Source organism: Gallus gallus, chromosome 1 (genome assembly GCF_016699485.2).
Source record: "Gallus gallus isolate bGalGal1 chromosome 1, bGalGal1.mat.broiler.GRCg7b, whole genome shotgun sequence".
Lineage (NCBI taxonomy): Eukaryota > Metazoa > Chordata > Aves > Galliformes > Phasianidae > Gallus > Gallus gallus.
In genome coordinates, this window is record NC_052532.1 from 73166571 (window position 1) to 73192260 (window position 25690).

Sequence of the window (25690 nt, forward strand, 5' to 3'; positions counted from 1 at the left end):
GAAATAATCCATTCACTTTACTTTTTTGAAGAAGTACGGAGAGCAAACCTCCTATAGGAATCTATAAAAGGATTAAAAAGTCTTCTCACACTAAATATTTTGCCAAGATATCTGTAGCAAAAATCTTACCAACTAATAGAGGTAATCCAGTATGTCAGTACATAATGCAATTGAACACGGGGTGTCTCAGTGAATTCCTGTATTCTAATGTATTTCAATATCTGCAGTAAATTCTTACCTTTTTATTTCCTAGGTCTGTAATGCTGTTTTTGAGGACAACAAAAGTAGTCATTACTTCTAAGGTCAGAACAAAGAAGGTTGAGTTATTTCACATGATCTGTAGGCAATCTACCATAATTGGGACAAGAATCTAGATACAAGGAAAAGTAGAAGCAAAGTAGAAACTGGAAGATTTGGTGCAGGGAAAAAGCAGAACCAGGCTGATGTGAGCAGAACCAGCTCCTCTCTTACACACACTGTACACTGGCCTGGTTAAAACTTATAAGATTTGATAACTAAAGCTTAGTCAAAAAGTAAGCTTCCCGTGAAGGTAGCTAACATTGCCCACTATTTTCTTCCCTTTTCTTCCACTACAAAATAAAATTTGAAAAATATCAGTATGTTAAAAAGGAAAACAAAAGACCTTTAAATAATAAGGAAAGGAGAACTGAAGGAACCTAATTTCTTGGTACTGTGTAAACTATGTTCTTTATCACCTCACAGCATTCAGACTTGTCTTGATATCTTGAAATTCACATCTTAAAGAAAATATGAAAGTAGTCAGTTTCTAAGATATTCCAGAACTTTTGACTTAAATAAAGAGTCCATTCCTTGGACTCCAAGAGCTCTAAGAGATGGAGAGTTGGAATGGACTCTCCAACAACACTGAAAATTAGGAATGAATTTTATGAATACATTTCTATGTAATGTTAGTGGTCTACTAAGCAAACTGTTAGACAACAAGAGTAGCTTGGTCTCACTCGTACTGTTAAAAACACTCTTCCTTTCTACGTTATTCTGGTTTTGCCAAGAAAATTCTCATTTTAATTTGATTAGTTTTCTCATGCTACTATACTCATTAGGTGACCATTGAAACAGCATGTTGCCAAATCAAAAATTTTCAGGTCTCAAAATGTTTTTTAACAATACATCAGGCAATATCAGACAAGCTTGCTGAGGAGGAACTACCTTCTTTGCAAACGGGCTTTTTTTGTAACTATGGCTTGTGAGATGATAAGGCTAAGCAGAAGAGTTGGAAGGTCACATCCATTCTCCAGACCAATACACAACATTCGTTTTTAAAAAGTCTTGTCATCTGGCTCTCAATATATTGGCAGTATGTCTCCCTTTGCAAAAAGCTGTATGACTGGAAGAAGGAGAACTCAAACTGCACATCAGATAGATTTTGCAAGTCCCTTGTTGGTAGCTCAGTGGGAGAAAACACACAGCTCCACAGGCAGATGGGTTCAGATGGCTTCACAGAACATCTGCATGAACCACCCAGCAGTGTTCCAGTCTCCAGTTTATAGGGCCTTAGCAGATCCATGAAAGTCTCATGAAACATAAAATCATTTAATCATAGAATAGCTTGGATTGGAAGGGACCCCAAGGATCCCCAGGTTCCAACTCCCCTGCCACAGGTCTGGTACTAGGTTGCCCAGGGCCCCATCCAACCTGGTCTTGAACACCTACAGGGACAGAGCGTTCACAGCCTCTCTGGGCAGCCTGTTCCAGCACCTCACCACTCTCTCTCTGAAGAACTTCCCCATGACATCCAATCAAAACCCTCCCTCTCTGAGCTTAAAACCATTCCCCCCTGTCCTATCACTACCTACCCAAGTTAAAAATGATTCCCCTTCTTTTTATAATCCTCTTTTAAATACTGGAAGGCTGCAGTGAAGTCTCCTTGCAGCCTTCTCGTCTCCAGGCTGAACAAGTCCAGCTCCCTCCGCCTGTCTTTGTAGGGAAAGTGCTCTACCCTCTAATCATCTTTGTGGCCCTCCTCTGGACCGTATCCATCAGCTCCACATCGTTCCTGTGTTGGGGGCCCCAGACCTGGACACAGTACTCCAGATAGGGCCTCCTGAGGGCAGAGTGGAGAGGGACAATCATCTCCCTGTTCCTCTGCTGGCCACATCTCTTCTGATGGAGCCCAGGATACCATTGACCTTCTGTGCTGCAAGAGCACACTGCTGGCTCATGTTTAGTTTTTCATCCATCAGGACCCCCAGGTCCTTCTCCACAGGGCTACTCTCAAGGGTTTCTTCTCCCAGTCTGTACACATATTTGGGATTACTCCGACCAAAATGCAAAACCTTGCACTTAGATATGTTTAATTTCATTAGGTTCACATGGGCCCATGTTTTGAGTTTGTTGAGGTCCCTCTGGATGGCTTCACTTCCTTCTACCGTGTCAACTGAACCACTCATCTTGGTGTCATTACCAAACTTGCTGAGGGTGCACTCCAGCCCATCATCAATGTAATTGATGAAGATGCTGAAGAGCACTGGTCCCAAGACTGACTGCTGGGGAACACTGCTTGTCAACAGCTTGCACATGGACATAGTGCCATTCAACACAACCCTCTGTCTGTGGCTTTCCAACCAATTATTTTTCCACTGAATAGTCAACCCCTCAAATCTGTATTGTTCCAATTTAGAGGTGAGAATGTGGTGGGAGACCATGCCAAAGGCCTTGTACAAGTCCAGGTTGATGACACTGATTGCCTTCTCTTTGACCACTGATGTTGTCTCTCCATAATAGAAGACCACCAGATAGGTCAGGCATGACCTTCACTTGCAAAAGCCACGCTGTCTGTCTCAGATCACATGCTTATCCCTCATGTGCCTTCATATGTCTTCTAGGAGGATCTGTTCCATGATCTTCCCAGGAACAGAGGTGAGGCTCACCGGCCTGTAGTTCCCCAGGTCCTTCTTCCTTGCTTTCTTGTAAATGGAAGTGACGTTTCCTTTTTTCCAGTCCCTGGGCACTTCACCCAACAGCCACAACTTTTCAAATATGATGGAGAGCAGCTCAGCAACCATATCAGCCCTCTCCTTTATTACCCTAGGATGTGTGTCATCCAGCCCCATAGAGTTGTATACATTCAGTCTCATGAGGCAGTCTTGAGCTCACTCTGCCCTTACAACAGGGGGAGATTTACTCTCCCACTTCCCACCTAGAAGCCCAGGGATGTGAGCTTCATGAGAAATACAAGAATCCTGGCTGCCAGTGAAGACCAATGCAAAAAACTCATTTAGTACCTCAGCCTTCTCCATATCTGTCATAGCCAGTTCTCCTTTCTCATTTACCAAAGGAAGTACACTCTCTTGGGCCTGCCTTTTCTGGGCAATGTACTTATAGAATCTCTTCTTGTTGTTTTTAACATCCCCCACCAAATTCAGTTCCGTCCATGCCTTGACTTCTCTAATCTCCTCTCTGCAAATCTGGACAGCATCCCTGTTTCCTCCCCATGTGACACGCCCTTGTTTCCACAGCTGATACAGTCTCTTCTTTTCCCTCAGTCTGACTTGCAGGTCCTTGCCAAGCCCTGCTGGTTTCCTGCCTCCCCTGTTTACTTTCTTGTTCTAAGAGATGGAGAGCTCTTGTGCTTTCAGAAGGGTATCCCTGAAGAGTGGACAACTTTTTTCTGCTCCTTTCTCTCTAAGGACTGCTTCCCAGGAGATTTCATCCAACAATTCCTTAAACAGCCTGAAGTTTGCTCTCCCAAAGTTCAGGGTCCTGACCCCACTCTTTGCCAGGCCCATGTTCCTTGAGTTCCCAACCTCAACCAGGGCATGGTCACTGCAGCCTAGGCTGCCTTCAGTGATGCTTTAATGATCTCTGCACTGGTGAGCACTAGATCAAGTAGTGCTTCACCTCTCATTGGTCTATCCTACACTTGAACCAGAAAGTTACTGTCCATGCACTCCAGGAGATTCCTGGATTTTCTGCAGCTCGCTCTTTTCTTTTCCCAGCAGATATCTGTGTGAAGTTCAATAAATGCAAGGTTCTGCACTCAACTGGAGCAACTCCAAAAATTAATTAGGGCTAGATGATTAAGGGATTGAGAGGAGTCCTGAAGGGAAGGACTCGGGGATTCTGGTTGACAAAAACTGAACATGAGCGCAGCAGCATGCACTAGTGGCTCAGAAAGCCAATTGTATCCTAGACTGCAACAAAAGAAGCTTAACTTTCAGGTTAAGGGAGGTGATTGTCCCCTTCTGATCTGTCCTCATGAGATCCCATCTGGAACGTTGCATTCAGCTCTGAGGCACAAGAAAGACATGGACCTGTTGGAGCAGATCTGCAAGATACCCATAAAGTTGATTGTGAGCCAAGATAATAAAATAGAAGCCAGTATTTTTGGACCAGACCTTGTAGATTTTTTGTCCAGCTTTTTTTTTTTTTTTCCCCTCCTTTTTATCCTGTATTTAGAAACTATTCAGCTATCTCAGAAATAAGGAAGAAAATAAGGGGAAAGTACAGAAATACTGTATGTATTCTTAAACGAGGGAAAAGCAGTAGTAGATACAAGGCAGATGCAAATACTACAGATGTTTCTGTTTGCTTTTTTGTTTACTGATTTTTACAAGAGTGATTTGCATAGAAAGAAAACTCCAAAACAGGAGCACATTTCATACACTTCCTTGTAAAATTCACAGTACCTCACCAGATATGATGAGAGTCTATGATGTCTGCCACCAACCAGGATGCTAAAGAGGCTGGAGCACTGCTGTTATTTACTTGGAATCTCATAGATTCAGTCTGTGATTTCCATCACTTTGCAATGCCCCAGAGACAGATGTTGATGGTATGACAGTAGAGGTTGAACCTTCATGCCAATATTCTGTTACATTTTATTGCTACGTGACAGATGACAGCAGAGGGGCCATCTGACAAAATGGAATCTGACATGCAAGTGTATGAAACAATGGTGTGTTATTGAACTCCTCCATGCAGTAAAAAATTTACCCATTGACGTTCATTAACACTTCATGTTTATAGAAACGAAGAGTGGATGTGAGCATAGTGAGGCAATGGGTGTTCAGTTTTAGCAGTGGTAATAGCAACACTGAGTCACCTCTTCAGATATGGATTTTTATGAGCGCAGCATGCAGGATCTTGTTCACTACTGCTGAAAATGTCTAGCTAATGGTGGTGACTATGTTGAAAAATAGTGTTTTGTAGCAAAGAATTTGTTCTGTCAAATAGTGTTATTGTGCTCTTTGTATCTGTTGCAGTTTTTGTGGACATAAATAGGAGGCTTAATTTTTGGTGCAAACTATATATAACGCTGTTGACAATCAGAAATTTTATGTATATATATTGGGACCGTCACTAGAAAAATGACTTAACCTTGAACCGATTCTTATTTTCTTCCTCAAAGAAAACATCTCTGTTTCCCTGAGGCTTCTCATTAGGTTAGACTACTACGTTATAAATAATCAGCAAACATTCAGCATTGAATATATGCAGCTACTGTACCAACTGAATAGTGATTTATAGAATTCAGTAACAATATTAAGCAATTTCAAAAGAGATGTGATTTAAATCATAAAAATCAAGAGGCTACGATGGAAATAAGAATTATATTATTTGATTTTATATTTTAGAAAAGAAAGTAAAAGAGGATAAAGCAGTCAGTGCAATAGAATTCTTTGCTGTAGCTGCTATATATGTGAGACTTTTGGGTTTTAAAAAATGAGTCTGAAATGTTTGGGACCTAAACTCTGTAGGCAACATCAAGAAAAATAACTGGACAGAATATAAATGTAAACTACGATAGAAACTAAGAGTCCACTTAAGGCTTGTTTTTCTTATTCACATTGACAGAAAAATTTTATTTAACCATCACTTCTGTTAAGAAGATTCATCAAAGATCTGTTGAGATCATAAAGTAGACTTTTTTAATGTAGGGAATTGGTCTAGAATGTAAATCTAAGTCTAAGTCTAAGTGCTGGCGACCGGTCACAAGTGGTGTTCCCCAGGGGTCGGTGCTGGGGCCTGTCCTGTTTAATATCTTTATCGATGACCTGGATGATGGCATTGAGTGCACCCTCAGTAAGTTTGCAGATGACACCAAGCTGGCTGGAAGTGTTGATCTGCCTGAGGGTAGCGAGGCCCTACAGAGGGATCTGGACAGGCTGGATAGCTGGGCTGAAGCCAATGGGATGGGATTCAACAAGACCAAATGCCGGGTCCTGCACTTTGGCCACAACAACCCCAGGCAACGTTACAGGCTTGGGGCAGAGAAGCTGGAAGACTGTGTAGAGGAAATGAACCTGGGAATGTTGATTGACGCTAGACCGAACATGAGCCAGTGGTGTGTCCAGGTGGCCAAGAAGGCCAATGGCGTCCTGGCTTGTATCAGAAATAGTGTGGCCAGCAGGAATAGGGAAGTAATTTTCCCCCTGTACTCAGCACTGGTGAGGCTGCACCTCGAGTACTGTGTCCAGTTTTGGGCCCCTCACTGTAAGAAAGACATCGAGGCCCTGGAGCGTGTCCAGAGGAGGGCAACAAAGCTGGTGAGGGGTCTGGAGCACAGGCCTTATGAGGAGCGGCTGAAGGAGCTGGGATTGCTCAGTCTAGAGAAGAGGAGGCTCAGGGGAGACCTTATTGCTCTCTAGAGCTACCTGAAGGGAGGTTGTAGTGAGCTGGGGGTCAGCCTCTTCTCTCGGGTGACTAGTGATAGGACTAGAGGGAATGGCTTCAAGCTGCCCCAGGGAAGATTCAGGCTGGACATTAGGAAATACTACTTCTCTGAAAGGGTGGTCAGGCACTGGAATGGGCTGCCCAGAGAGGTGGTGGAGTCACCGAGCATGGTGGTGTTCAAAGAGCATTTGGATGTTGTGTTGAGGGACATGGTTTAGCGAGAACCATTGGTGAAGGGCAAACGAATGGTTGGACTGGATGATCCTGTGGGTCTTTTCCAACCTCAGCAATTCTATGATTCTATGATTCTAAGTAAAATATATCCTTGAACTTGCTAAGTTGTTACATTTAAAGTCATACTGTGGATGCTGTACATGTTTCAGTTAGTACACAATTCTTTTTTTTTTTTTTTTCTAGACAAATTATCTGCCTTTCAGAAAAATCTGGTAAATAAAGATGACATGGAAAATAAAAGGACACTATAACTATACAAGGAAGTTTGCATTGAATTGTTTATTGTAATGAGCAGAGTATTCTGCTTCTTTCTAGAATCCAGTTTTCAAAAGCATAATTTTTTTTTCAGTAGTTTTCTTTATATATGTTCAGTATTTTCAATAGAAAATTAAAAAAAACTTTAGAAAGCTTTTGAAAAACTGAAGTAAAAGGAAGCTTGTCTGTATGGTCTATACTCTGACTTCTATTGTTTATATTTTATTATCTTCCATGTTAAATTCACATTAATATGGCTCCAAAAGGCTTGTGTTTCTTAAAGTGTGACAAGGCACACAATTATCTCCCTGCCTCATTAACTACAGTAAATAGACAATGTGTAATAAATTATGTAGATAATATTTTCCTTTGATGATGAGTATTACATATAGACTATAGACTATCTACTTCTTTTCATTCAACACTGATTTATTTCATATGTATTGTGGACCAGTTTGCAAGGAGAGTGGAAAGTTCATAACGAACCTGGAATCCTTGAGTGCCTACAAATGAGGAATATTTGTATCTTATGGTACGTGAGATATCAGTCAATTCTTTGAAGAAACAGAGTAGAGATCCCACATGGAATCTTATAACATTTGCTACCAGAGATGAGCAAAGGTTTTGGTTACAAGCAGCCTAAATACTTGAAGCTATTGTTTTGTTCTGTAATTGAAAGGCTGAGCCTCCAGAGGTCAAAATATACACTGAAATACTAAAGATATTGAGGCTTAGGCAACTTAAGGAATCTGGCAGTGGTTGCTCCAGCCATTATTAGTATTATTTTTCTGAAAGCCTGATTTTGATTTATTTCCAGAATTAAGAGTATTCACAGTGATTTAAGTTTTCTTTCTAGCTAGCAGGCCTCTGATGGCCTTATAAATACCATGGAAACAAATAATAAAGAAAATGGAACCTGTCTGACAAGGATAGCCAGCATGACTCTGTTAGGTGGTAGAAAATATTCTAATCACCTCCAGGAGAAAAAAAAGCTCCATCACACCTCTCCCACTCCAGAACTATAACACTGCAACCTTTAAATCATGCCTGCTCTTACCTATGCTTTTACAGAAAAGTATGTGAATACCATGACTTCTCCTCTGGTAACACCTAAGCAGAGCATTCTGGCTGAGTGAAGAGAGCTCTACAGGATGATGAAAGGAAGAGAGAGAATTTGGAGGGATTAACTTCCCTCCCAAGAAGCAACCAACCTAATGAATAATTATGACAGACTCTATTGCCTGGAACATGCTTAGAAATACCCAACAGAAAATCAACACTCTCTTACTCCCAAGAGCAGTTATATCTAATTCCCAGACTTTAGGTCTTGCCAGCTCAGAGTTCAGCTTCATAAATTTATCTAAAATGCGCATTTTTTTACACCTTGGTTCAGCTCCTCAGAATGAGTGGCACTTCTCAAAAAGAAATTTAACTAATATATGGGGGGTTCGTGTATTACTGTGTGTCAGCACAAATAAACACTGTATCAAGCAAATGGAGGCAGCTAAAGTCTACCTTGGCCCTAAGCTTCCATTGAAAGAATGTCACCCAAACAAGGTCTCTCCTACATTTTGAACTATTCATGGGTGCATTGTAGTCCAGCTTCAAAAGCACAAATTTGTTTTCCCTCACTACTTTCCCAGTGCTCTTTTAATTTCACTAAAAAATCTTGTGTTGAGCATAGACAGAAACTAGCGGTAGATGCAAAATGAACTCCTCCCTTTTCAAAGGAATTCAACCGTGACACAAGGCTGCAGGAAACAGGGCTTTCTTTGTTTCACTCAGCACAAAACTACTTCTTTTTCTTAAACAACATCTTTCTGTAAACTGTTTTATTATTCTTTTGTGAACAATGTCTCATAAACTAGTTTATTCTCTCTTAATGTTTGTAGTACATCCATGAGAAACTGAATGTTCTTTGATGCTTTGTTAGCCTATAAAGCCACAACCATAAATGGTTAGATAGTTACTCCCTGATAAATCACAATCTATGTTGTTCAGTTTTATCTGAGTGCGTATGTCACATGACATTATATAGCTTAGAGATCTATGCCAAATGAGAAATCTGAATTCATCTTGAATTCATTTGGCATCTCTGAATTAAGAGTTTACTTCTTATGAATACTCTCTTACAGTGTCTTAAAATTTATCGAGAACATTCCTAGCTGCAAGTTGTGTTCACAGTGATAGTCATGTGAAAGAAAAAAAAAAAAAAAAAAAAAAAGGCAACACCACTCCCAATGCAAATTCTTTTACCTGCATAAATATTACTTATTTCAGATCTAGATTACCATTCTCTTATTCTGATCTGAATGCCCGTGTTCCCCACTATTGTGCAACATTAAACAATTAGAAAGTTCTTACCCCAGAAAGGTTTCATTTCAGAGATTTTTGTCAATCTGTTTTATTACTTTTAGACCATTCAGGCTCAGACTTCACAGTCACACAGCTGTAACACAACAAGGAATCAGTCCAAGTCTGAAATAAAGATCTTTGACTATACTGCATACTAAGGACATTGTTCTTTCTTATGGAAGTTCGTATCTTCATAGGACATTGGCTGGAATAACAACAGCAGAAAAAAGTGTTGTTTTTTTTTTTGTTTGTTTGTTTGTTTTTTGTTTTTTGTTTTGAGCCACTCTGGTTTAGAAGTCTCTCTTTCAAATAATTATTCTATTTCTGGGGTACAGTGTATTTCATTTCAGGATGATGTCCATTTTATGTTATTATGGTGTCATATGATAATTTATGTCAAAATAACTGACTACTTTCCTTCCATAAATGAAACTGTTTTATGTCAAAATTTAGGCTTAAGACTTTAAAACACACATTTTTCCTCTTCCTGTAAATAATCTATAATTGTAGATTATCACTGAAAATATTCCATGAAGAGCTGTATTCTGTATTAGAGCTTCGAGAGTTTTGGGAGCAGGGAGGTATAAGACCCAAATAAGATTTGGATTCTGAAGACAAGTCTTAGTACTCTAACCCCAAATGTTTCTATAGGAAAAGCTATAAAACACTAAGTTCTAGAGACTTAGTGACCTTTCCTCAAATAAATTCATGGAAGTGGTAGACTACAATACTATGTGCTACCTTCCCAAGAAAGATCAAAATGAAAATAGTGTGAGTATTGCTTTACTGTTTGTTTCCTGGATGCATTTCATGGTTTTTCACCATTATTTATTATTTCTCAATTTTGCCTAATTCTACAAGCAACACAAGAGAATTTCAGTGCAAACGTAGACAAAAGCAAGACATATTCAATATTTATTCCAGAGTACAGTAAAAAATATGCTTTGTTCTTATCAACATTTCACCTAAAAAGCAGCCAGCTGTTGGCTGTATTCATTTAGAATCGAACAGTGAGTAGCAGATAGAACCTCTCTGTCAGAGACAAGGCTTGTACTAAAATCTTTCTAATACTTTTAACTTCCCATATTCTAAGTTGATTTCAAACCTTGAAGCCTTTTAAACAAGAGTTTACCATAAAGCCATGAAACCTGTAGTGTGTAAATAATGTAAATTCTAATACAAAGTCCTAAGTAAGTCCATTTCTGAGACCGTATTATTTACAAATCCGTCAGAACTCTCTCAGGAGTTTGTTAAAATGCATGAAAGGATTGACAGACTCTTGAAGACAAGGCTGATGCTCCTCTCATTGAGACATAGATCAGTTTTGTTGTTTTGCAGGCAAGAATGTTAAAACTGACAATTGTACCATGGCCATCAGAAGGAATAAGTTACCTTGGCACTCACCAGGAGGGGCTCTGAACTGCTGATGTTGAAAGAAGAAAAGAAGGAAATAGTCATAGTAAGTGTCCTTAGGTGGAGAGATGAGTGTGACCTAGAATGTAAATAACCTCAGGTCAAACTACAGAATACATCAGAAAGCGGAGTCTCAGTTGCTGTTCAGAACTCTTTAGAAAGCAGTGAAAAACATAAACTGAGAACCAGAACCTAAAATACTCAACTAAAATCAGGTAGGTGCTCCATCTTTTGTCTAAAGTCTTAAGTATCAGGAATGAGATCTGAATCCCAAGCTTGCTTTTTTATTACTGGACCCTCCACTCTAAAGAAAAGAAGGAAAATGAAGTACTGAAGAAGTAGCTTAAATTCTTTTATCTTAAATCTCTTTATTTCACATAGTAGTTATGCTCTAATTCTGCATAAACAAACAAACAAACAAAAAATGGGATGAAGAATGACATGCCAGCATTTGAAATGCAACATTATTCAACTGGGAGAAAAAGGAAAAGAATTAGATCTTCAGGCAGAGTTGCATTAGGTAAGTTGTTGGACTAAGCTGGGAATTTGGTGGCTTTTTTTGTTCTTTTGTCATTATCCCACTATTATTGAAATACGTTTTTCATATTGAAGAAAGAAGGATTTTATTGTCAGGCTTTTCAGGACAATACTCAGAACTTGAAAAATTTGTTTTCCTCCTCATTCTGCCAACCTATTTAAGAAGACAAAGTAGGTTATGAGTACTGTGTATTTGTTGGAAAAATATAAAAATAATATAAAATTAAGCTACCATTAATTGAGTATTCTGCCTCAGCACATAGAGCTCATTTTGTCCAGATGCAGGGTTGTTAAAATATGGGATGTTAGACTGAGCACAGCTGCTAAAATGCTATCAAGCTACACAATGAAATTACTGTGTCCACTTAACTAGTGAAATATGTTTTACTATCAAATCACACGGCCCAGTGTGAGCAAAATTGTCAATCTTATGCACTGCAAGCATCATAGGTAACATAATATTTTAACAGTATATCAGGGTTATTAAGGTTAATTATCTGCAACTACATCAGTACTATTGGCACAACAATTTGCTTCCGTGACAACCTGAAATTCATTTGATCTTCCTATATTTTGAAAATATGAGTAATTTAGCTTTTCTCATGTCCAGACCTAGTGATGTCAAAATTTTACAGATTTTAATTTAAACAAAACCAGTGAATACCTGTTGAATTCACATCAGAAATCTTGCATTTGGACTGCCATGACTCTAAAAGCTTTCTCAAATGGTGAAATTATTACTACTTATAACTGTAAGAAATTCTGTTGATTTCCTGTTATTCTGCAGAACTAGTAATTGACTCTATTCCACTCAAGGAAGAAAGAACAGTGTTTTTCGGCTTTGACCTGGCATTTGGCAGAAGTACAAAACTCAACCAGATGCAGCAACTGGCAGTGAAGGAGGGCAAATCAGCCTTGGTCATCGAGTCTGGAGAGGTCATATCAATACAGGTCGTATCAAAATATTCCAGTTTCAAAACAAAGTGAGAAAAAGTAATGAAAGGAGTAAATGTAAGTACTAAGTAGAAAGTGGTATTTCTGCCCTGGAAAGATGCTTCAGATTTCCTAAGTATTCCTAGGAGGGACAAAATATATATATTTTTTTGTTTACATGTGAGAGCACAAAAATGTACTACCAGGAAGTAGATTTCAGATGAAATACTGATTCCACTCTAAAAGCTTCTGCATGGCAGATGTCTGCATGACAGATCATCATAATCCTGAATGGAGAGGATCTTTCTCAGTCTGCTTGTTTGAGGATAACAAGTTAATTCCCCATCAGAAAATGAGCCTGCCCACATGTCATCTATCTAAACAAAGAGGTACTGTGCTATAGCATGAAGTTAGTCCTGTCTAGAAACTTTACCATTAATCAGAGAAATCTTCTTTTCCTAAACTTTCTATGAAAAAGTTCTTTTTTTTTTTTTTGACAAATAAACAGCTTACAGGACACTTAACACTAAAATGCCTATCAATTTGGGGAAGATGGTAAAAATGAGAAATGCTCCTTTGATTTCAGACCATAGTGTACTTGAATGACAGAAAAAGTATAATTTATTTATCCTTGTTCCAAGCATTTCCTCACCTACTCTCCCCTTTTCACCTAGCTTAGAAATACTGAGAAAGCAAATTAATTTAGTACACATATTCTTTTCTATTTTCTAATCAGGTTTGTCTATATTGCAGGGTGACTCTGGCAAACAGAAGATACCTAGACTTCAGCCAAATTTGGAGGTTTTCAAGCATCTTCCAAAATTTGGATCATGAAATGCTACTATGCCACTGCTGTACACAGATAAATACAAAAGGTAAGCATGTGACTCATGTAAAATTAAGATGAGGATTCCTAACATCAAGACAATTAGCTCTGACCATCAGGATGACAAAAACACTGATCTATTTTCTCTGTGTTTTGTTTGTTTGTTTGTTTGTTTGTTTGTTGTTTTGATTTGGTTTTTCGTATCTCCATATTCTGCTTCCCTCTTAAATTTATTTTTAAGCTGTATCTCCCACACCTTTGTTCCCTTTGTCTCTTCTTTGGATTCATCTTCCCTATATTTTTCATAAGTCATCTTCTTTTTGTCTGTCACTTTGTAAACTCCTTTCATCTCTGCTTTTTACTCTCCAAATCCAGTTTACCTGCGTCTTTTCCCATTGAAAGTTTACAATATTTGAAATAATTTTACTTTGAGCCTATCAAAGGAATAATTATACCCATCTTCATGTATAAATAACCACATATGCAACTGGCTGAAGTACTAAATTGCTGTAACTTGTACTTCTTTTATAACACATTGTCTTTTTTTCTGTGATTGGCTGTAATACAGTGTAAAAAACAAAAGTGTTATTATTTCTATTATTTTCCCCAATTGTTTTTACTCTATATGACTTCTTTATTGAATCAAAATTGAATATTTGTGTGGCCCTACCTATCCCAAGGGGCAAAATACCCTTTTCCCTTCAATTAGATTTATTTGAAGGAAATGTACCTGTCTTACCTCAAGGAAAACAGAATAGTGAACATCATGGCTTGGTGGTGGGGTAGAAAGATCTGTAAGTTTTTCCTTGGGAAACAGTCACGTCTGTGCTTGTGAGTACTGCCATAGACACATCAGTGCTATACGCCTAGAGGACAAGAGATGTCCTGTGTGGAACAGATTCTTCAATCTGATTTACTTGAGTTCCAAAATGATAAATAAAACTTTGTTTGAAATGACACCAGCTGTGACAATTCATTATAAAAAATGAATCAACTCATTAGTTATACTGATGGACAAAACATCAGTGTCATTGTTTTTTTCCCAAGTCAGTATGGAGAACAGAAGAGGTATATGAAATCACCTCAGACTTATACAAATGCCTGTTATGTAGAATAACAAGCTGGATGTCTAAACACGAGTTTGGAATAAAATATTTCTAAGCTGAAGCAATAGTTTGGGCATTGTCCAGGTATTGATGTTTCAGCTTAAAAGCATCTTTCATGGGAAAAGAATTGACTCTCTTTGCTGTTTGCCAGCAAGGCTTTATGGGAGCTGCTCCCATGTTTCACCTGGAAAAGGGGTCCACCCTTAGCCGTGTTGTCACCAGTTCAGCCCCGAACTCAAGCAGCCTACCCTCTGGCAGAATAGAACCTGGACCTTTACATCTTTCTGTCCTGGACAGAAGCAGCAGAGTTTATCTTGTAACAGAATTGTTTGACAAGTAATGATTCTGAAAAATTAGTGGTCGTTTTGGCATTTGATTTAGATTCATATTGGAAGACACTGAAAATCTTTACTTTTTATTATTATATACTTTTTATTGTATTTTGTTTTATTTTATTACTTGGTGATACCTAAGTAAATATAGAAATCATTATATCTGAGAGGAGGGCTCTGTAGCCTGCTGGAGAGTATTACTTCATACCAGTCACAGGATAGCACAATTGATTCCCTACTCACTTTTAATTTGGAGGATCCTGACTGACACTGAAAAGCTGGCATTAAGTCCCTGCCTGAAAATAAATCCTGAATATGGACTTGTGTCTCCTAAATACAGACTGTTTTTGCTCACTTACTTATTCTGGATAGAAATTCTATTACATAACCTGTGAAAATCATCATCAAAGCTGACATAACTTCAATACATGGCTACTTGTCAAAAAAAAAACACAAAAACAACAACAACAACAAAAAAAAAAAAACACCACGTTTTGTAATCAAGTTTCTTGCTTCCTCTGTTCAGGTGTCTCTGAGAGGAGATTTTGGAAGCCTGTGTCTTTTCAAGAGCAAGTTTGTAATTTTCTTTGTAGCCATGACATCAGTGTAGCATGTTATGTTATGGCTACAATATGATGCTTCATATTATGCAGTCACTTGCTGGCAAACTATGATCCACTCCAGCAAAGCAAAACATAGTTCCTTCTGCTGAGTTTGTGTTTCCACTCACCCTAAACCAAAGACTGTGGGGGCATTTTAAATGATAGCTACTCTTTTGGTGCATGGGTCCGAATTCGTGTCCTTCGATAGTGTGTCCTGGTTCCAGGAGCTACAAATGGAAGCGAAAACGGCTATTCTTGAGCAAGAATCTTCCAAATTTGTGTATTGCACAATGGACTCTTGAAGATAGCATGCATCCTTTCATTCAGCTTTTCTGATTTATTCTTTCAATAATTATATCAATATAATATAGTAATTATAGCTAAGACAGTACTTCTATCCCAGCCCTTCTCTGGGGGAATACTCTCCTAGCGACGCAGGCTTCCTCTCTTCTAACAACACACTCCAAATCCTTTTGTATCTTGCTTGGAATCAATAAGGTCTGTCTGTCAGCATGACTCAGCAGTAAGCACTGCGCCTGTAGAATTTTGTGAGCAGCTGGGTGGAGGCTGGCATTCCACAAGCCCTCTCTATGTGTTGGGTCCCAGAAAATGTCTCGTTCATGGAGCTTCAGTTAATTCTCAACACTATCTGGAATTGGTTATTGCTGTTTTTCATTTATTGTGTGCTTCTGGGTTGAGAAACTGCCAAAAAACATGTGTGGTGATCCTTCTAGCTCTTTTCTCATGAGATTTCCTTTTTTCTTTTCTGATTTCATGCAGTTCCCCACCCAGCTTTTCCATGCTCCAATGTTCCTGATAATTTGGACAAGTACTGACAGTCTGAAAACTTATCCACAATCTCAAGCCAGTATTTTTCGTATTTATCCATTAGTATAATGAATTTATTTAGATTTATAGAACTAAGTGAATAACGCAAAGTCATCTTTCATATAGCTAATCATTTAACTCAAAAAGTGCATTTCAGTTCACTCGTATGCTTTTACTGAATGTTAGAGCTTTCTTAGAAGAATCCTTGTAGAAAATGCTTTCTTCTTACTATAATTTGTATTTTGAACTGCCTTCCAAATCTTCAACTGTATAGTCAAAATCAACAATGTTTCAATTTTTGACACAGATGTGCAGTTTGTAGTGTGCGCTGCTGCTAATTAGATATTTAAAGATGCATGCATTTCATATACTACTCCAGTAATAGCTTATTGAATGCACTCACAAATGTTTTGAATTAAAACAGAGATGAAGATTTTGTAAACTGTCCTCAGGCATCTTGAAATGTGGAAATTAGGAAACTGACTATTTGAGTTTATTGCAATTTGCATAGTAAGCTCAAATATATGTTTACTTCCATGGCCAAAGAGTAACATTTCCTATATTAGGAATCATAGAATCATAGAATTGCTCAGATTGGAAGAGATCTTAAAGATCATCAAGTCCAATTACAACCTAACCATACTACCCTAACTCTAACAACCCTCCGCTAAATCATGTCCCTGAGCACCACATCCAAATGGTTTTTAAACACATCCAGGGATGGTGACTCAACCATCTCCCTGGGGAGCTTATTCCAGTGCTTAACAACCCTTTATGTAAAGAAGTTTTTCCTGATATTCAACCTAAATCTTCTCTGATGCAACTTGAGGCCATTTCCCCTCATCCTGTCACCTGTGAGAAGAGAACAATCCTACTCTCACTGCAATCACCTTTCAGATATTTGAAGAGAGCAATAAGGTCTCCCCTCAGCCTCCACTTCCCTCTTCATCAAAAAAGAATAAAAGAAGTCATTCATCTCTCTTTTTTTCCAATACAAGTGTATAATCAATGCGGACCCTTCCATTTGCCCAGTTGAGTGATATAGCATTCCTGTTTGTGATGTCTAGAAAAGCATAAAAATCTTTGCAGTCCTTGACATACCTTCCATGTGAGTCTTGGCACCCAAGGTAATACCATTTCACCCAGAAAACTACTCTCTGTTTTGTTGTGGTAACCATGCACACTAGCCAGTGATAATTTTGGAATAGATATTTAGTCCTTTCTCTTTTAAAATAAAAACATTAATAATAAAAAGCGTAATCCTTTAAAAAGAGAAGGGTTTTTGTTGGTTGTTATTTTTGTTGTTGGTGGTGGCTTTTTGTTTTTTTTTTTAATTAAAAATAAAGGATATGTACTTATTTGTAGTGTAAAATCTTTGAGAAGCACAGAGTTCTAGTTGTTGGATTGGAAAAAACAACTGTTTATGAAATGTAAAAACTCAATTTTATTTCAAGTTTGAAACATAGTGGCTCCCTGAGCCAGGACACACAGATTTTAGCTTCACCTTCTAGGGTTTGGCATCTCTTGTATCCTGGCAATTAGTTTGGCCTGTACAGTAAAATTCTGTGCCTGAGCTTGATTAAACGAACATTTATGAATAACATCCTCAGAAATATTAAGACCATGGCCAAGACCAGGCCAATGAGGCAATGAAGTAGGTATTCTCTATGGCTAAGCTGTTTCATAAAACAGAAGAACCAGGCAGCGCATAAGTCTATATTGATAGCAGTCATCACTCTTCTTTCACAACTTGCTAAGACCAGTTGGAAATTCCTGAAATTTTCATTTCACTTTTTTTCCTAAGTACTTTTGCCAGTTTCAATGGAAAACACCAGGCACGGTGGTATATTTATGAATATGATGCTACTGACATGACAGAAGTATCATGATTTTGCATGAGGAGGGGAAGAATTTTTTTTCCTCCTCTTAAAACAAAATGGAAATTAAGAAGTCTGTTACCTATGGAGGTCAGATGCAGAGTTTAGTCCCACTGATATGACTGAGTAGAAGAGACCACCAGGCTGGCAAGTATTTGGATCTTTTCCAATTCTGATAGCCATTTACTACAAATGGTTTTTTTTTTTTCCAGTTACCATTGTTCTTTTTAATCCTTCACAGACATGTGCTGGGATTAGGCTGGCTACTGAGCTGACTCTTTGAGAGCAAGCAAGTTGAACTGAGGTTGAGGGAGCTGGGGTTGTTTAGCCAGGAGAAGAGAATGCTCCAGGGAGATCTCATTAAGACGTTCCAGTACTTAAAGAGAGTTTTCAAACAGGAGAGAAAATGACTTTTTACACAGTCTGATAGTGATAGGAAAATGGGGAATGGTTTCACACTAAAAAGGGGGGGATTTAGGTTAGATATTAGGCAGAAATTTATCACTCATTGAGTGGTGAGGCGCTTGAACAGGTTGCCCAGAGAAGTTGTGGATGTCCCATCCCTGGAGGCGTTCAAAGCCAGATTTGATGGGGCCCTGGACAGCTTGTTCTAGTGCTCGGCAACCCTGTTCATGGCAGCAGGGTTGAAACTAGATGATTTTTAAGGTCCCTTCCAACCCATTCCATGGCTCTATGATTCTATGAGGTGTGAGATCAAAGTACATCAGTTGTTGCTATCTAAACAAAGGCATGTTTGAAAGCAATTATGTTGTTTTAAATGAAATGGAATATTTAATCTCCTTACTCATAAGACCAACTGTAAATGTTTCACACACAACTTGCATTTACCAAGATTTCCTTTGAACTTGCATTGACTATGACCCTTCATCAACATACAACTTGCTGATAAGCTGAGTGTTCAAATCACAACAAAAATGTGTTATAAAAAAAAATCATAGAATTACATAGACTTTACCAGGAAATAAGGAACAAAGGAGGAAGAAGTAAGGAATCTGTGGTGCTTATTTAATGCAATCTTTGAATATGAAGAGCTTCAGTCTCTGAAGACACTGCGCTGTCTTTGTGAGTGTTAAACACTTGTACTCCCTGTTTCAGATGAATTAGGCAAGAATATTACTTTCTATCATCTGCTCTATTTTTTGCATATGAACATATTAATATGTATTTAATTTTCATCAAGCTTGAAAAATTAATTCAGAAAAAAATCAATTAGAAAAAGGACTATCCTTGATCCCCAAGCATAATACTAGGAGAATTCCTGAAAGTGGACTTGGACTCAGCCAAGACTGAGATGAGCAGCATCCTCAAAGAGAAATGTCATACTTGTATGACTGGAGGAAAAGCCTGTTCAATGAAACCGGCATTTTTGTGTTATTTGTTAGGCTTATTTGCCTTGGAAAAAAGGCATGCAAAAATTCAGTATATCAGATCCAGTTCACCTCAGGTCGACGGCAAATAACATACTTTGTCATAGTTGTCCTTTTCTTTCTGAGAGGCATTTACTCTTGCTATGTCTACATGGGCACAGCTGTTGGTATTCATCTTGAGCTGCATCTTAGCACTAGGATAAATACCACAAATTTGTAATATTGCATATGAAACTCATTCAGATTCCTGATGATGCTCTATCACTAACAGTCCAGTTCCCCTCATGGCAGTCTTCATAGTAAACTCATCTTAAGCGTTGGGGTTGTTTGTTTATCTGTTTAAGTAGAGGAAAGATAAAGAATATAAAAATACCAAAATACCATAGTAAGGGGCTTAAAATAACTGGCCCCAAGCAAATAATAACCTTTAGTCTTACAGACAATAGATTGTATTGGCATGACTCTCTGATACTTAAAATGTTTTGCTGCCTGCCTGTAGAAGGTAGCTGTGCCTCATTCCAGGTTCTAAAGAGTGATAACTTGTAAACACTTACCAGTTGTGGCAGTCAAAGAAGGGGAAGGGGATGATGGTGGTGGTTTGCTATTTTCTAGAATTTGATTTTCCCACCTTGGCAATACAAAACCTGTGTGAGAAAGAGATATGGGAAGCTACTATATGCAATTGCTTTAATTTCCATAGACTAAGCAATGACTCAACTATAGAAAAAAAAAGAAAAAAAGAGTGATCCCCTTTTCTCCCCACCCTCAAAACAGTTTTGTTTTTTTTTTTTCCTTTCCTTAATCTCTGTGAGTGAAAAGACTTTGAGTTGACCCTCTGGCTACAGCTATGCATCCAGCAGATGTGCAGTTCCACCTTCTATTCCAGGATTGATCCTCTCCTTCCAAAATCAAAAAGAAGCAGAACAGATCTGGAAGACTGTAAAGTGAAAGTCTGAGTCAAACATTCTGACACAATATGTTGGAAAATTGTTGAAATATCTTCTTTCACAGAGATTGGTTCCTATTGCCATCCTCCACATGAATACAGACTGATTATGACTTTGCATGTTCTATTTGTGTGTTGTAAAACATAATACCAGAACCATTTGAATTGGAAGGGACTCAGATCACCTAATTCAACCTTCTCAAAGCAATAATCAATACTGAATTCAGATGAGGTTTTTTAGAACTTCGTCTAATTGGATCCTGAAATCCTCCAAGAACAGATATTCCACAGCCTTCATGGGTAACAGTACCAGAGATTAATTAATCAATTTTTAATTGATTAAATTGATTTAAATTGAATGGTTATTTGATTTTTTTTTCCTCATTATGCCCAGCTGAAACCTTACTTCTTTCCATTTATTATCATAGTTGCACATTTTTCATCCGTGCACCACTGTAGAGGCTTAGTTCTATCCCCTGAATAGCTTGCAGATACTGGAAGGTATTAGGTCTCCCCATCACCGCACCCAGATTCTTTTCTCCAGAGTAAATACACCATGTTTTCTCAGTCTCTCCTTATAGCCCTCATGGGTCTCAGCTCTGTGACTAACTTACTGGCCTCCAAATAACTTCCTCAAGTTTATAACAATCTTCCTGGTTTGGGAGGTTCAGGGATGGTGTAGGGAAATGCAGGACACATATGGGTGTAGAATTTCAGATGTGGCCAAGCAATCACTCACTTCCCTTAATTAAATGGCTACACTCATGGTGGTTTCAGTCATTATACTGTTAGCCTTCTTTTCGAATGGGATGTAATCCTGTTTCCTGTTCAGCCTTCTGTCCATCAGTACCACATGACTTCATGGTTCTTTTCAGCAGAACTTCTATCTGTCTAGTCAATCCTGAGGCATTACAATTACATAGGGATAGTCCATGCTGGAAAAAAGGATTTGCAATTGTTCTTCTTGAATTCCATATGGTTTCTGACGGCACATTCCTTCAACTTCTCTAGATCCCTCCGCATGAGGAATTTATCAGCTGCTATCCAGCAGCTTGATGAGGCTGCCTTTCCTCTTCTTCTCTAGGTCACTGAAAAAAGGTGAACTAAGATTCTAATACCCACTACTTTATGGAAAAAAGTACAGATTGAACAGAGCTTTTAAGGGAACTAGACAACTTTAGATCTACTTGCATACCAATTGTAAGACACTTACAGAGAACAAATTGAGATATACGTACAGGCATCTCCTTTATGATACTAAATGTCCTTCAAATAAATAAATAAATAAAATTATTTGCCCCACAGGCAGTCTTGTTGAGAATCCTGGGAGACTGATTGTAAGTTATATATAAAGAGATACTGCTGTCTCTATCACTGCATAAAGTATGTCAGTTCTCTCTAAAGCACTGAGTTTTATCAATCACGTTTTTTTTCAGTGGTAAAAGTTTGGCCCTTCTTAGTGTCTCCTGAGTTTTAAATAGTATATTTCTTTCTTCCCTAGTTTGCATACAAGGATTACTAAAGAGCACACCTCCAAGTGACAGCGTTAAAAATAGAAGATGATGCTAATGGAAGAGGAAAACTGTACAGTCAACAAATGTACAGCTGGAAGAGTAGCACAGTTAGGACAGTATTTTACAGGTGTTATAGTTGGAAAGATTATCATAGTGGAAAAGAGACAAAGAAGAAATGCTTATCCATATCTAAGGATCTAGACTTGCAATAAAGAACTCCACAAAGGATAGATCTCCAGAAAAAAATCCTACCTCAGTGGTAGTCAGCCCTTAAATGGGGTATAGGTCTCCAGGCTCCACCCCCTTCCAGTTACACAGGTGAATTGCCTTCACCTGTGCTCCCACAGCTGACCTAGTCCTTGCCTCAGGTGATCAATCAGTGGCCATGACTCAGCATTTCCCATACAAAAACATACTCAAAGAACAGTGGTAGGAAGTGGAGCTGGAAGCATCGTTAAGCAAATTTTTCTTAAATTATGGATTCTTGTTTTCCAGAAGTTATGGATAAAACAGTCAAAAAATTGTCAGCATCAAATCTCTAATGAATATGTTTATGTTGAAAACTCTCCTTAAATCCTAGTAATCTCTGAGTTTTCAGTAAAGAATGAATTTATAATACATATAAATTCAGCTTTTTCCAGCTCACTTTACTTGAACATTTTTGAAGGCCAAATATTTAAAGAGAAAGTATCCACCAACACAGTCCTATCACATGTCTTAGTTCTCTAGACACTATTTTATACAATTTCAGCACTTGGTTCTTTATTGTTGCAGGGGCCTCAGGCAATGGTGGCCATTCAGTCTCACCTGTTCTCCACTTGTCTTAATCAGTCTGATCTCCTGGGAACAGAAATACTTCAGCTCAAGTGTTTGGGCTTAGTGTAAGGGGATTTGGTGATGCCTAACAAATAACAGCATGTAGGATGATTTAGTGTTTTCTTCTGGGTCTTTAATTATCCATATGTGTGAAAATCCACTGATTATCCACCTCTCCTACTTTAAAATATTACCATTAACTATTTTATCAATAAATAATAGTAACAGGGTTGTTACTCATATACATATTTTTTAACTTCCCTGAATGTGACTATTTTCCCTTTCAGTAGCATCTGTGATATCATATACACTTCTCTTCGTCTCTTGTTACTTGTTACTATGTAAACTGAATAAATCCTTTCTCTTTTACAGATTTTCTAAACCTGGAAGTTAGCTTACATGTTTGATGTAGCAGAACTGACTGTAGGTCTAGACTGTAGATCTCTGTACACTTGGGATGTGTCTGTACCATTTTCTTCACTATTTATTCCATGTGTGCTAAGGTTGCCCATCTCTGTTGTCTAACAGCTAAACAATACCCTATCTTGCACTGATGGGGAAAAAAAAAGTTTTTTACATGTACTCATTTTTTATTAAAAAAAAAAAAAAAAGAGGGAAGCAGATGGAATATTTGAATAGCCCTAGCCATTATGCTGCAGTGTCAGAAATTTGATTTGTCTTTCATGCGGTGCACTCATAGTTTAGTGTCCCAAACCATCAGCCTGTAGGTTCATGCCAACCCATAAAGTATGTGAAGCATTGCTTTTCAAATTTAGTTTGTTCCTTTTTTTACAAAGAAACTTCTATTTCCCATCTTCAAAATCTGCAAGATTTTGTAGCTGTTCCCATTTTTATGGCAAGTTGCTTCCCCTCCAGAAAATAGTATTATAGAAGAAAATACATTCCACTAGTGCTAATCAGCTTTTGAGGCTTAGAAGCTAACTTTCAGTAGAAGTGTCTTTTAAATAGTAGTAGCTAGGGAGGGGATAAGGAGATAAGGAGTCAAAATCAGCTTAGACAGACTATAAGATATTTCATGATGATTTAAAGTGTATATTTGAGTCTAGATCATTTGGAACACTGCATCATAAAACAGTACACTGCGCAGAAGGAAAGTCTATAGGGAGTGCATTCAGGAATGAATTACTTGGGAGGATTGCAGAGAAGCTGTTGGAGCAGCCAGGGATCAGGCAAGGAAAACTAAAACCCAGATAGAATTAAATCTAGCCAGGGACATAAGGAGGAATAAGAAGACATTCTACAGGTATATTACTGATAAAAAGAAAGTCAGGGAGGATGTGGGCCCTCTCTTGAGGGGAACTGGAGACCTGGTTACAAGGGATATAGATGAGGCTGAGCTGTTCAATTACTTCCTTGTATCAGTCTTCACTGGCAAGGGCTCTATCTGCACCACCCAAGTTGCAGATAGAAATGGTAAGAACTTGGAGAAGGAAGATCTGCCTGGTATAAATGAAGATCAGGTTCACAACCACCTACAGAACCTGAAGGTGCACATGTACATGGGACTCAGTGAGATCCATCCATGGTTTCTGAGAGAAATGGTGGGTGAATTTGCAAAGCAGCTATTCATCATATTTGAAAAGCTATAGCAGTCTGGTGAAGTTCCCACTGACAGTAAAAGGGGAAACATAACCCCCATTTTCAAGAAGGAAAAAAAAGAAGATCCAGGGAACTACAGGCCAGTCTGTCTTACCTCTATTCCTGGCAAGATCATGAAGCACATCCTCCTGAAGGCCCTACTAAGGCACGTGGAAAATAAAGATGAGATGATTGGTGGTAACCAGCATGGCTTCACCAAGGGTAAGTCACTCCTGACAAACTTGGTAGCCTTTTATAATGGAGTTACAGCATCAGTGGACAAAGGAAGAATAATTGACGTCATCTACCTGGACTTGTACAAAGTATTTGACACTGTCCCACATCACATCCTGGTCACCAAATTGAAGAAAAATGGATGGATGGGCCATATGATGGATAAGGAACTGGCTGGATAGTCACAATTAGAGAGTTGCAGTCAACTGGTGGAGACCAGTGATGAGTGGTGTTCCTCAAGAATTGGTGTTGGGACTGGTGTTATTTAACATCTTTGTAGGCAACATGGACAGTGGGATCAAGTGCATCCTCAGCTAGTTTGCACATGACACCAAACTGAGTGGTGCATTTGACATGCTAGAGGGAAGGGATGCTATCCAGAGGGACAGGCTCAAGAGGTGGGGCCATGCCAACCTCCTCAAGTTTAACAAGGCCAGGTACAAGGTCCTGTACCTGGGTGAGGGCAATCCCAAGTACAGATACAGGTAGGGTAGAGCATGACTTGAGAGCAGCCCTGAGGAGAGGGATTTGAGAGTGTTGGTTGATGAAAGATTCAGCATGAGCCAGCAATGTACACTTGCAGCCCAGAAGGCCAACCGCATCCTGGGTTGCATCAAGAAAAGCGTGACCAGAAGGTCAAGGGAGGTGATTCTGCCCCTCTACTCTGCTCTCATGAGACCCCACCTAGGGAGCAGGAGAGATGATATGTTCACAAGCCTCATATTTGGTTTGTGAGGCTTAACATTTCTGCTGTTCATATGGGGCCCACAAAAAGTAGCCAATATTGTCTGTACATTGCTCTCTTTATATTGGTTCTCATCTTTTCCTCGGGGGTGAAATAAGGGCACGCTTTCAATCAGACCTTACTGTGCTTCTCAGCTTCTGTGAATTTTAGTTAGCCCCCCTTAGTTTAGTGGAAGGGATTTTTTTTCACTGCGGTTTGAATACTCAAGGAATGTATTCTAATGTACCATTGTAATTTCAGTTAGTTTGCCTGTCAGCCTGATTATATAAACCCCCTTGGTTTTGCCTTCAAAATGCAGGAAAGTCCATTAGACAGTGTGTAAGATTTACTCCCTCCATTGCATTTGTAGCCGTAGGGAGGGCAGGGAAAAAAAGCTATTGTGTGAAGGAATAACTGATTCTCAGTCAAATATAGTGATGCGTGTCACACTGTTGGAGGGAAGCAATAGGACCCCTGGTCTAAAGCACATGAAAATATTTGGATCCACTGCCAAGCC

At 38.7% G+C, this 25690-nt stretch overlaps 1 protein-coding gene and 1 long non-coding RNA gene across 9 annotated transcripts in view; both read left to right on the forward strand.

Annotated features, from left to right (window-relative positions):
• The window catches only part of CCDC91 (coiled-coil domain containing 91), a 205671-nt gene extending 192795 nt beyond the window's left edge, over positions 1–12876 (forward strand). For all 8 annotated transcript variants that reach the window (XR_005845020.2, XR_003071497.3, XR_005845022.2 and 5 more), the window contains 2 exons: positions 10837–11431; positions 12236–12876. The gene's annotated coding sequence lies outside the window, so the exon portion shown is untranslated. The remainder of the gene's footprint in view (positions 1–10836; positions 11432–12235) is intronic.
• A 261-nt stretch (positions 12877–13137) lies between these two features.
• LOC121106532 overlaps positions 13138–25690 on the forward strand; it is a 49189-nt gene continuing 36636 nt past the window's right edge. The window contains exon 1 of the long non-coding RNA XR_005845079.2: positions 13138–13256. This is a non-coding gene — a long non-coding RNA (uncharacterized LOC121106532). The remainder of the gene's footprint in view (positions 13257–25690) is intronic.